Source organism: Cuculus canorus, chromosome 4 (assembly GCF_017976375.1).
Source record: "Cuculus canorus isolate bCucCan1 chromosome 4, bCucCan1.pri, whole genome shotgun sequence".
NCBI lineage: Eukaryota > Metazoa > Chordata > Aves > Cuculiformes > Cuculidae > Cuculus > Cuculus canorus.
Window position 1 is genome coordinate 27,934,362 of NC_071404.1, and position 13,727 is coordinate 27,948,088.

Below are 13,727 nucleotides of genomic sequence, written 5' to 3' on the forward strand. Positions count from 1 at the left end.
AGAGTAAAATAAAAAATATTCCCAAAGAAACATATTTTAAACCATTCACAGATCAGCAGACCACATGATGAACTGAACTACTCGTACACTGCCATGAGCCACATAGTTCCAATTTAATCACAGTATTAACTATGGCTCTGAAGGATGATTACAGAGGAGGCCCTTGGCGAACACATAGCAAGATCTTTTAATTTTAAATAACCTCAGTTAGGGAAAAACAATAGAAAAGTATCTTTTATCCTGTGAACGTGGAAGTAAACTCTTGTAGGAATGCACTGTGGCAGGAGAATAGGAATAAGAGCTAACCAAGATAAGCAAAAGACTGTCTCTGAGACGTCAACATCTGGTTTTAGTGAATATGGGACCACTAACGAGATTAAAATCACTTGCATGATCCTGCTCCTTGAAATACTAGTATTCTAATATAATCCTAACAGAACATGAAAGTTTGAATAACTAAATCATCTGACCTGGGACTGCACGGATCCACGGTTGTCAATTCTAGCATTCTGGAAATTCATTCAATTTCCTCAAGTGAAGGTAAATAAAAAAATTATTCAACTGTTGAGCCAGGCTAATGCAAACTGAGGATATAAACACTACTTGAGCAACTGCCTGTTCACACACTGAAAAGCATACGCATGTTTGCCAAGGCAGGCAGCTCCTGGGGATTATGCTTTTCCCTGAATAGCTGTCAGCTTGCAGCATGCATCTGAGTTTACAAAAAGAGGTCTAAGAAGCTGTATTGAACTGCAAACAAAAATTGTACCAAGTGCACGCAGAGCTCAAACAGCTGCATTGCAATAGATGTTTGCTTTGAGCATCATGACAGAACAGTATGCAGCAAAAGCTATCCAGTGCGTACATTCAAAGAAGATGCCAGGATGTTGCTAGTTCTTGTACTCCCACTGAGTGAGACAAAGCCAGGAATATAATTGTCAGGCAGAGAGTAAAAGGGAAGAACTGTGCCAAGGTACTTCAACAAAGGAACATGAAGTTTTCCATGGTCAGCTTACACCTGACTAGACTATGGTGGGAAAAGCACAGAGGATAGGAAGACAGAGCAAATGGAATGACAAGAGCACTATAGACACAAGCTAAAAGGAAAGACTGGCACTGCAGAGGGGAAAAGTGCTGCTCAATAGTGAAAACGAAGGATGAGGAATAGCTTACAGAATAATGCAGAAGAGCTAAACAACACAAAAACAAGGAAGTAGTGCAAAGCTTGTCAGGTCTTTGGGCCAAAATGTACCTTTTATGTGCACCTTAATAAACATGGCCAAGACAGGGTCCTTGGGCTTACAGCTACACTGCACTCATTGGTGTTAAGCTAATTACGTTACTCCTAGCTCCGGGGTCTATTGCACCTCTCACCAGACATCCTGTGCTAAACAAAATCTGCTGAAAGACCTTAGAGTAAAATAAGTTATTTCATTTTCAAGTGAACTCTACAAACTCAGGTTAACAGCTCTTGATGTGTTGGAAGATAGTGATCTGAGCTAAAGGTTAGATGTAGTAAAGAAGAGGTAGGCAGGCTCCACAGCAGGGTATAGCCAACCCAGTTTTTCCCAACATAACTGCATTCACCAACCCTGAAAACCTGGAGGTGTTCAAGTCCTTTTGACACCACCCAAAATCCTCACTGGATGTCTTCTACTTTTCTTCATGTTTGCTTCAGCCTGCTTAGTTCAGCATCCTACTCCCACCCAAACCTCAAGAGGATGCCAAAGTCAGCCATTCCACCACCAAAGTCTTGAAAAGAGCCTGTTTCAAACAAGTTTCATATTGCCCATACGTCACTCTGGATCAGAATCTGTGAATGCTACCCTTTTGGAAATGTGTATGCCAGAGAGAAGTTTTCCAGCAACAGATCACCTTCTCAACATGCAGCTCATGCCCTAACAGAGCTTTTAGCTCATTTACAGCATGATTCTAGTGCAATTACACAGCTTGTCAGTCGGAGATGCTGAATATATAAGCAATGATACCTGCCCATTTGATTCTAAATAGATATGTCTCTGATATTTTACTGGGTACAGCCTCTAAGCTACCTTAAAAATGCAAAATATCATGTTCTCGTTTGTTGATTTTTTTTTTAAATCCCATTTGATTTTTCTCTTTTAAACACAGAAATGATAAAAGATTACTTTAATCAAAAGCTATTTTATTGACCTCAACATTCTTTTGTTTTCTTAAAGAAAACCTGGATTCTCAACTATTTTTTTTCTGACTCATTAGCTTCTTAAAAATTAACGGGCCTACTCTTCTCATTTCCTTTCTTTTCTATCCTTGTCCAGTAACTAACACCTTCTAACACCTAATTATTTTCAGCCAGATCAATTCATTATTACTCTTACCTTTTCTATTCTTTTCTACCCCAATTTTACAGAGTCCTTCAGGAAGCTACATCACTTGCTTCTTGTTCCACAAAGATGTCACAGCATCCTTAACCATGCTTTCTCAATTGTCATCATACATAAGTTTTGCCTCTCAGAAATTAAAGTTCTTCTACTCAACAGATTATTATTTCAGTCTTTGCTTATGGGCAGATATTTTGTTATAATGAGTTTAACCCAATGTTTGTATATTACTTCAGTACAACTCTGTCTTATTATTGTTCTATTATTTCCCTTTATTATTTCTATGTCTTCATACAGTTTTAATAAATATGTGAAGTGCAATTATCTCAACCTTATTTACTAAGCATAAAGCCCTTTATCTGTTTTCATCCTCTTTCAATGTCTAGCTTGGGTTGACTGCTTGTAATTTTCTTTACTCAACCATTTTCGGACCTGCAAGGCATTCCACTTAAATCTACAGCCTTTCTTCAGCTGCTTAAAGGCACTCCAAATACTTCCCAAAATCCATTCCAAGAGGTTTATTCACTTAGAAAGATATGGAGATCCCAGGCATCATCTTCACGTCAATTTCTGGGCTTCTTAGCTCAATTTTTCTTCAGCTTAGTTTTCTTCACTCATTTTGTCTCATAGTTTAGTCTGCAAATTGAACATCTTAATTATAGATCTACTTTTATTCTCACAAAATTGAAAGAGAACTGACATACGTCAATTCAGTCTAAGGATGTTTTCTATTATCAGATCTTTTATCATGTTTTCAGTGCTTATCACACCACCTCTCTACACAAATTTATGTTCAACGGCAGAAACAGTGAATTATAATGTTAGGAAACAGAGGGAAGCCAGAAGAGCAGGTGATTACATGCAGTCAGCTATCTGTCTAGTAAACTATACTTTCAGCAACAATTGAGATGTAGAACCGAATCCTAAATAAAGAAAATACGAACACAATTAGAGTCTAAAATATTAAACACCTCCTAACTAAAAACATATATTCTTTGTGCAGCAGTTAACATATTTCCAAGAATACGATGCCAATGCACCCAACCTCGTCTTGTCCCTTATCCCAGTATATTAGGCAATATACTGCCATGACCCCAGTATATCACAGCTGTCTTTTTTTTTTTAAGCTATCAGAGTCCAGATTTATTCTCCACCCCAAACATTCATAACCTTCATATTTATATTTTACTATCATACACAGCTTTAATTAACCCATCCATGGCTTGTGCTGCTCTGACATCACATCTGCTGTGCACCTCAGACCTCTCCATCACTCTACTGCTGAAATATTTATTCAGAAAGTTATACAGGTGGAGAACAGGAAAAATGAGAAGAGCAGGAAATTTTAGCTATATCTCTTGAAAAGAAGAGATGATAGAATTTTAATTGCCTAGGTGACACACTGTTTTGATAACACCACTTGCCACTACATCCTGCATATTATTTCAACAAGATAATGCTGAGTTGCAGCAGAGTTAAAAATTAAAAGAAATGTTGAGAGCATCATAGTCTAAGAAAAGCTTCAGTAAAAATTTTATTTTGATAAAAAATATATTTATGTTTATGTTCAAGTTATCTAACCTCTCTATTATCTAACCTCTTTATTTTTACCTTAGAAACTGCATATACAGACACAGAGTCTGAATGGCATTAGAAAAAGGTTATGCATATAAACTGTCAGTCATCAAGTCACACTGTGTGATAAAGACACAGTAGTAGGAATCCTCACAATAAAGATGTGAACTCCTAATAAACACAAGGAGCTATATTCACAAAAATATGAGTCAAAATAATATTTAAAAAACTTACTTGATTAATTTGTTTTCTGAATAAAGGAAATACACTTTATTTTTCCTCAAGAATGGACCTTAAGAGATCAGCTAATCTGGGCTCATACCGAAGGCAGGACCAACAGCATTAAAACATTTCTGAGACAGTTTTTGTAAGAAGAAAAGGCAATGACAAAGATTCCATAAAGTCCCTAGGCAGCGCTGTGCTGGAATACAATAGCAACTAGCATTTTCTGTCAATGTCAAAGGTCTCCCTTACTATGTGAATGTCAGCTCCCGAGTCTGAGCTGCCAGTCAACACCCAGACGATCAAAAGTTCATCTTCTACATACAGACTATCAAAAGAGCACATGAAGTCAACACGATATAAATACATACTTAAAATCACTCAAATATGATGGAAAAGGATAAGCAAGCACCGGGCTGCTTGACACTGATTGACACAGGGGCAAAGAGCCATGAATTCCATAAAAGCTGATAAATGTGAAGATGGTGAAGTAATGTGGGTAACTGAGATAAGAGTTCGCTTCCAGTTCTGTAAGTAACCTGTTTACTACCCTGTATCTTTTCAGTAGTGCTGTCTTGATGTTTCAAGTTTTCAGCAGGTGGGCAACTTTACTTGTTCTCAGTTTCTTGAAGGTCTCACATCAGGGATGTTATACAAAGACTGCCTTTAAGGGCAAGTGCTGAGCCAGGAAGTCCTGAAATGAAGAAAGGTATCGAGCTTTTTTCTGTAATAGCTTGAAGTCAGCAGCATTTAGGATTTGCTTTTTTTATCCCTTAACATTTCCTGTTCAAGGATCTGAAAAGCTGTTCTCTTTATGTAATTGTTTCCTTAAATTGCTGTTTTCAATTTGCATAATGTATCATTTAAGTAAAGGTAAAGAAGCAGTTCATCTTGATAATTTCTGCCACAGCTGAGATTGCAAAATTGCTTCTTGTTAGAAGGAAATTTTTAAAATTGCAATCACTGCAACTTTCCAGATGGCAACTAACATATTTTTCAATGTGCTGCAATAGTATGTTATAGATATGCTTGCTATTCAGTTTAAACTAGGAAGCATTTGCTCCAGCTGAGGTAACATTTTTGGTCACGCTTTTTCATATTGTATCACACTTCTTGACATTTCATGGGTCTTTTTTTAGTTCCATAGCTCTAAATTTTGTCTTGCATATGAAAAAAATCTCTAAAAATTTGACTTAGCAAGATACTCTATTTCTTCATTGCTGATTTCTGTGCTTCTTAGCCTCATCTAAGAATGCAATTCTTTATCCATTCTACATTTATCAGTTCTTGCCTCCTCCTAACTTAAATTATGTTCTATTATTAACAACAGGTATTGAAACCTGCAGTACCCTATATCTTAGATCTATCCATAAGGCCAGCTCTATAAAACACCAAATTTCTCCTTAAACAACACAGAGGCTTACATCTGATACTTCTCTGGATTTAATCTTTAATTATAGTGTTGCTGGAAACATTAATGTCACTATATTGAATAGCTCTGCACAGGTCAGAAGTCTGGCAATTGATCTACAAATATGAATTTTTTGTACAGTTTTAGTTCCACACTTATCTAAGCTTTTGATTCAGCCAAGCACACGAGGCTTATACTTCTGTAAAGTCACTCCTTACATATCTAAACTTTGGTTCAGTGGTGGGCAGTACCAGAATGCCCAATACCAGGCACAGACATTCAACTATTTAAATAAAAAGAAAATAATAGTAAATTAAAAAGATAATCAGTCCATTACAGGTGACAAAGAACATATCAATCCTACTGTTTTAAGCAATCCCTTAATTTAACCAAAAACTCCAAGTCAGTTCTAGAGCTGCCTGCTAGAAAGCAAGAAACTACTCTTAGTCACCCTGAAGCTCTTCACCTGGGTGAGGAATCACCCTTATTTACCCGTCTCTTTGCACTTCAGGGCAAGCAGGGAACATAGCCTTCTTTCTGCTGTACAGGGTCACAGACCTGTGTAGATGGTCAGCAGAGTAAAACAAGATTTATCCTTGATTCAGTTATCTTCCTTTTCTTACATTTGGAATGTTATCCTTCTCTATAACCTGCAAGTCTGCAAGCTGATGCAGTTCCTGTCTCAAAACTTTCATTTGATCAAGATATATGCAGGCATACATATCCCTACCAGGTGGTTATTTATTAATCTGCCTTTTTTCTATCAGAACTAGACAAAATTTCAATTTTTTCCCATAGAAAATTTGAAAATCTTGTGTTTGTTGACTTGTAAGCTTAGGCAGTTTAGTGATTTATTTTTCAATCATTGCCTTTGTTTTTCAAGTCCAACCTTTTAACACTGAAGAAAATAAATATTTATGATGATTTCATTTTTTTATAACATCCTTCTTGATCAAAGAAAGCTCTATGACACATTTCAGCTCCAAACAACTCCAATGCTTCCCTTACATTTAGTGACAATGACATGGACTCGAGTGACCTACAAGAAGATCTGCAAGAAGGCAGTGAAACAAGCCACCTGCATGCAGGGGCCAGAAGGATTGCCTGGCTCCTGCCAGATCTGAAAGAATACAAAAAGTGCAGAGTTTATCTAGAATATCTGCACCTCGGCCTTGTGGTTGATGATTCATAGATCTAACACAGCATCTTAGTTTGGGTGGAATAAGTTCTAGTATGCCTCACATGAGTTATCTGTATACCACTGCTTGGATGTGATCACAGGCTGTGAAGTTTACATGTGATGGCACCAGCAAGATCATTTGCACGTGATGTCTGAAACTCTAAATGGCTTTGTCTCAAATTGAGGGAATACATTCAGGTTAGTTCCTAGACTACGAAAAGCATTTGCAAATGACCAAATTGCATTAATACATGTCATTTAATTTTGAAATACAGGTATTAATGTCATACAATGCCACTAAGTTTGTCTTTCAACTAGGATTATTGTCAACCTGTGGGATATTTCTGTACAACTACCTTTTAAGTTTGCAGCATCCTTCCATGCTTTCACAATTCAACTCAAAGAAACTCCTTCGCAGCTTCTGCTTAATGACCAGTTACAATAGAGTCCTTTACTTTAAGGAACATAGAGACTCTTCTCCACTCCACTGCAGTCTGGTGCACTTATGCTACTAGGTTAAACCTGCCCAGGAGCTTCACCTGAGGCCAGCTGGTACAGAACTGAATAATATCATTTACTGATCTTGCCTTCCAGTGAGTGCAGCTATATATTGAGAAAGCTCCTATCAGGAGATCCCAGACTGCCCAGAAACCATTTGGCTAGCTGGTGCAAGCCAAAACCACTTCAGAGAGTAGGTATTTAACTTCTAGGACACACCAAGTCAGGAAGAAGCAAAAGCAAGAAAGATATACAACTATGTCTTTGTTTCACTGTCCAAACACTGGACTGCAGAATACACCTGTTGTACTCGGACATGACAACAAAAACTCCTAAATGAACCTCCTGCAGCAGTACAGGTTAGAGGCTGACTGGCTGGAAAGCAGTTCTGTGGAGAAGGATGATGAGCCAGCAATGCGCCCTCGTGGCCAAGAAGGACAATGGTATCCTGGGGCACATCAAGAAGAGTGTAGCAAACAGGTTGAGGGAGGTTACCCTTCCCCTCTATTCTGCCCTAGTGAGGCTGCATCTGGAGTACTGTGTCCAGCTCTGGGCTCCACAGCTCAAGAAAGACAATGAACTACTGGAGAGAGTCCACCAAGAACCACAAAGGTGATTACTGACTGTAGCACCTCTCCTAGGAGTAGAGGCTGAGTGAGCTGCCTGTTTAGCCTGGAAAACAGAAGACTGAGAGGGGATCTTATCAATACTTATAAATCTATCTAAGCGGCAGCTGTCAAGAGGCTATGGCCAGACTCTTCAACAGTGACCACTGACAGGATAAGGGGCAACAAACACAAAATGGAACACAGCAAGTTCCATCTTAACATGAAGAAAAACTTTATTGTGAGGGTGACAGAGCATTGGAACAGGCTGCCCAGGGAGGTGTGGAGTCTCCTTCTCTGGAGATACTCAAAACCTGCCTGCATGCATTCCTGTGCAACCTGTTCCAGGTGAATCTGCTTTAGCAGGGATGTTGGACTAGATGATCTCCAGAGGTCTATTCCAACATATATCATTCTGTGATTCTATGAATTTAAATGAATATGTAAATGGGGTTATTTCTCTTTCACACCAGGTATCTGAGAGAGTTTTATCTAGCTGCCTGAACAATTTATGAGTAATTTGTGACAAAACGAACGTGAACAAATTGCTCTTGCATTTATTTGTAAGTCAGAAAACTCTTCATAAATGTTATTTTCTTCACAGACAATTCTAGTTCTGATTAACAAGAGCATCCTTCTTCAGGAGCGCACTTGAGCATGACCTCAACTCCCACAGAAGTCAATTATTAGGTTAGTTGAGGGAACTAGTTATGAAGAGAGATCAGGGAGGATCATTGGACAAAGGAAACCAAGAACTGAAAAGCAGAGGAGGAGAGAAACAGAAACAGTATTCTGTTCTGGGGACAAGGGACAAGGACTAACTGAAAAAAGCACGGAAGTTGAGATTAAATCTGGTAGCCTTGGACCAATGTACTTTGGCCATTGTAGGGATCTGTACCTCTCTCCTCAGTAGCTCCAGCACCAATACAGCAGAAAATATCTTCTGTACTTTTCCCATTTCTTCATGACTCTTCCAAAATGCTTCGTACTGTACAAGTTTCCCTAGAAAATCCTTTAAACAACATGTTAAAAACACAACACAAAACTATTTGTAATCTAAATCAACTATTTGTGAGCTCATCTGGATTTAAAGAAGTTAATGAAATATTTTTTAACTAAATAGTTACAAAAAAGAAATAATGGTTACAGGGAAATGTAAAAACAATGCATTTGCAAGGGCATAATCAACACTTATTGGGAAAATTCATGACAATGAACTAAGCATGCAATTAAGTAATGATTTGGTTGATTTGCTCAGTTTAGCACATCCTCATTCTGGATAATGCAAGTACGATATGCTCACACTATCTAAGATAACTTACTCAATAAATGTGACTGTCATGTGGACAAAGTAACATTAAATCAAGATGCATGAAATGAGAATGCTCAGGCTCATTCCCTCAGCTCTCACTTTGAGTATCTGTAACGTATCACTACCACAGGTCACTTCTTCCCATCTAACTGAATAAGCAGACCACAGTGTGCACTGGGGCAGAGGACAGATACCAAACCAAGGATTTAGTTTGAAGTTCAGTACAAGTCTTTACGTAACCAAATTTAAACATTTTAGCAAGATTTCAATTTCTCAACATGTTGCGAGAACCAAAAGACATAAAAAACCGTGGCCACAAAACCTTAAACACCCTTGGAAAATGAACATGTTTTTACATTATTCAAATTACACCAAGGCTACATGAGAATAGAACTGTCTTTCCCCCCCATGTACTGTCTACTTTTACTTTTTTAACACCTGTCCTTCTCTCCTCCTCCCCACTCCTACAAAAAATGCAGGAAGAAGAAGTAGTAGAGTTCAAACTCTACTATAAGTTGATTGGATGTTGGATTTCACTGAGGTGGACCAGCATCTAAAAAGCTGGGACAACCAGCTCAAGGTTTATAATCCAGCTCTTCATTCTCCTCCTGTGGGATCCCTGGCTCATACCCCTATCTTTATCAGAGAGCTTGTGTATCAGAAAGGAATTTAAGTGACTAGGATGCTAGAGAGGGATGATCCTGATGTGCCTCAAAGGAAAACAGTGAGATAATGGCACATCCTAATCTTTCCTCAACCTCTCCTTTTAGCTTCACTCAGGTTTACAGCGGGACACCTCTATCATCTGTAATCTCCTCGCTAAAAACTCCTAAGTGCATTTTTTTCAGCCAACTGTGAGTCTCATATTTCCTGCACAGCTTCTGTATTTTTGCCTCTGACAACAGCAGATTTCTTCCTTATTGGTAGCATTTATATCTACTACTTTTGCATTCCAAGCAAGTGCAATGAACACCCTCTGGCTAGGTACTTAAAAGGCACATACAGAGTGTGAACAAAAGTTTTCATATCTAAGTTTTTATACACTTAATTATAAGCCTTTGCACAAACATGACTAGGATGGAGAATTCAACTATCCATTAGAGACAGGCTCTTTCCAAACATTTCTCAGCATGTAGACTAGTATTGTAGACAGATTTTGGAATCTGTAAATCCAAATTCTCTCCCCATCACTACTAGATATGTCCAGCTGATGGTCATTTATGCTTATGTGTTTTTATTCACGTCCCAGAAAAGTTTAATTTTTCATATTTCAAAATGCAGCTCATTGACAACAACCTGTGAAAATAAGGGCAAAACAAAACAAGCATTATATATGAACTGTTTGAAAAAGGTCTAACAGACACACTGATCTACAAGCAGTCACTATTTGATAACAACTGAACATATTCAGAAACATCAGTATTGACATTTTAGCTAATCTAGGTCAATGTGAAAATTATCAAAGCCCAAGATGGTATAGGATTCTAGGCTCCTAAAATCACAGAAAAAAGAGCTTCCAGTTAGAGAAGTGGAGCAGACACACACAATTCCTTATTATGTAGCTACAGTCATAAACAGTTAAAATTTTTCCTCAAATCAGGATAAAATTTATCACACTTGCTCTCTAAAGGCAATATTTATTGCAATCTTATATGCTAAAGTTAAAACATACTGAAAAGAATTTTTGGGGATAATACCACCTGCAGTGACTCTCAGACAGCAGAGCTACTTAAAGGGGCTAGAAGAGCATAGAAGCATGGAGAGCATAGAAGCAGACCTCAAACACCTCCTTCTATGAGAGGGCCAGGGAATCTGGTAGAGGCCTGCTTCTGCAGCCACAATTAATGGCACATTATGAATCTTCAGCTCTCAAGATACGAAGCAGACCCTACACATGGTCTCCAAGGCGCTGCTGTGCTTTATAGCCGGCAACAAATCACATAACAGAGATGCAATGCTGCTTAGGGGAGATGGAAATTTTAAAAAAAAAAAGACAAGCACAACTTCCAGCCTAAACTGACAGCTGTAATTGGTTTCCACAAAAAACAAAGAACATCATTAAAGAGAATAAATAAAAGAGCCAAAGTCAATTGCATGGTAAAAAAAAGAGGCTGGTATATCACAGTAGCAAAAATCATTCAGTGATGCCCAGAGCCATGCAAATGATCAGGCTGCTTTAATTTCCAGCTGGCTGCCTCCACCCTTACAAAGTCTCTTTTTGAGCACTGTAGTATTTAGCCACAAAGTCAGGGTGGACCTGCGAGGATGGTTGTGCCCCTGGGCAAAAATAGTCCTCTTACAGCTGGATGTGTGTCCATACAACCCACATAATGCTTGGGTCTCAGAGTCCCTTTCCCATACTACAAAAGGCCATAAACTACTTAATCAGCTGCTACCTTAGCAATATTCAGGACTAACTCTACCACCACGTAGGAACTCTTTAACACTTGTGTATATGCACACCACATACGATGTTAACCAGTGCTAAGGCTCCCTGGGTATACGGGTTCCACAAAAAATTATCCAGAAACATTGTGAAAAATGAGTTCAAAATCACCTGGATAAATGGCAACTGAATCACACACCTCTTTTCACTCCAGATCCTAGAAAAACTTCTGAAGCAAAGCACCTTTCAGTATGGTCCATTGGTTATGGTTACTTCATGTTATGGTTATATTTATAGTTATGTCATCTGGGAACTTGCACTTATATACAATTGTAAAATGGGTAGGAGTCTTTGAAGGTCTTTTATAGGCAAGTGCTCTGTTAGGCTATTAAAGAAAAGGACATAAGAAATAACTCTGTTTGTAATCAGTTAAAAAAACCCAACCGACTCACTAGATACAACACCAAGAAGCCCAGAGCGGTTCATGTTGCTTTGGCACACTCAGTTAATGCTGTGCATAACAATTCAAAGCAGCTCTTTATTCAGCTTCTTGTCATCTGATAAAGAGAATACTCAATACATTTTTAATGATTTTTCAGTAGTTTGAAATGAAATTTTCTCAGTTCAGAAAGCAGAAGTCCCCGCAGAGCAAGCAGAAGTCATATAGGAAACACAGGCAAAACTGCAATAAATACCACTGAGTATTCCTGGACAGATCTTACATCCTGAAACACTCTTACCGTCTTGTTCAAATAGCTTCACACCTGCTAGTTCTCCAGCGAGGTTCCTTTCACATCATCCCGTGCGGCAGCAGCATAACTTACACCCACAGGCTTTTATCAGCATTAAGGCCAGCTCAGTAATACAGATAAGTCCTCTACTAGTTGTAAAGACTAACCACCCTTCAGCATCATTTTCCAACAAAGTTGAAAAAGTAGTTTTCCATATATTAAAATATTTTCTCTAAATCTTGCTGGCTTAATCGTATCAGCTCCTGCCTTTGTCTTCCCTCACCTAATAACAACAGGTTGCAACCAGTTCCTTCCCACTCTGACACTGGGACTAACTTTCACCCTGCCTCTTGAATTTCTCTTCAAGTCTCTCACTTGTCCTCTCCCCCAAGGAGAAACCAACATAACTGCCTGTCTCTCTGCCTGCACTGGCTGTCATCCCAACCTGACATTTCCTAGAATAAGCTATGAAAAGCCTTGTGGGTTACATCCAACCTGTTCCCAGGTGTTCCTTCACTTATATCACCAGATGTCATCTGGTCTGGTTCCATAAACAATTTTACTTTAAATATTTCAGACCATCTAACAAGCTGAGTTGGTTTACCTTTTTAACACATTCCAGGTCAGAGCTTGCTCAGCAGATGAACAGCAATACTTAACATTTCAGACCTGGACATTTTATGCAAATAACAGCATGTTTACCTGTTACTTCTTGTAGACCATTCCAACAGAGCATACCGGAACACATCCAGGAGACTGAGCCCTGCAGAAAGGAAGGAGGAAAGGTACAAGGCAAGTGGCAGGCAAGCAGCTGGAACCTGACTTCTCCAACTGAGTCCTTCTTGATCATTGTTGTTCTCTTATGAGAAGTACTAAGAGCAGCATCTAAAAGTAGAAAAATTTAATGGGAATCGAGAGCACCTATTCCCAGCTCATTTTCAGATTTTCATGGGCCCACAGTGAGAGCACTCACATAGCAAACCCAGGCTCAATTCTTTTTTTCAACTCAGACTGAAGACAAACCAACAGCAGAAGTCTCAAGTTCCTCCCTACCGGGAACAGCTAGTGTTCTCAAAAAAACACTAATCGGGCACATGCCTTGGACTCAAAGAAGCACGAACAATAAACTCAGGAGGTACTTTGCACCAGCGCAGAGTGAACTCCTTACTTACTTTCAGCTTGCAGACTGAATTCTTCTTGCACTATCATCAGAGTTTTGACTTGCATAAAACCAAGTCGCAACATCCACTGAAGTCAATGGCAACTTTCCTTGGATGCCAAACAGGCCTCATACCCTGCCTAATTAATATAACTGCCATTAACTAAACTTGAGATGCAGGTCAGCATTGTGCCATACATCATTAAGTGGCATCAGCAGCACATACAACTAATTTGTGCACCAGGCTTACACTCACAAAAACCAGGCAAAAGGGATGTAGTCTCTCAA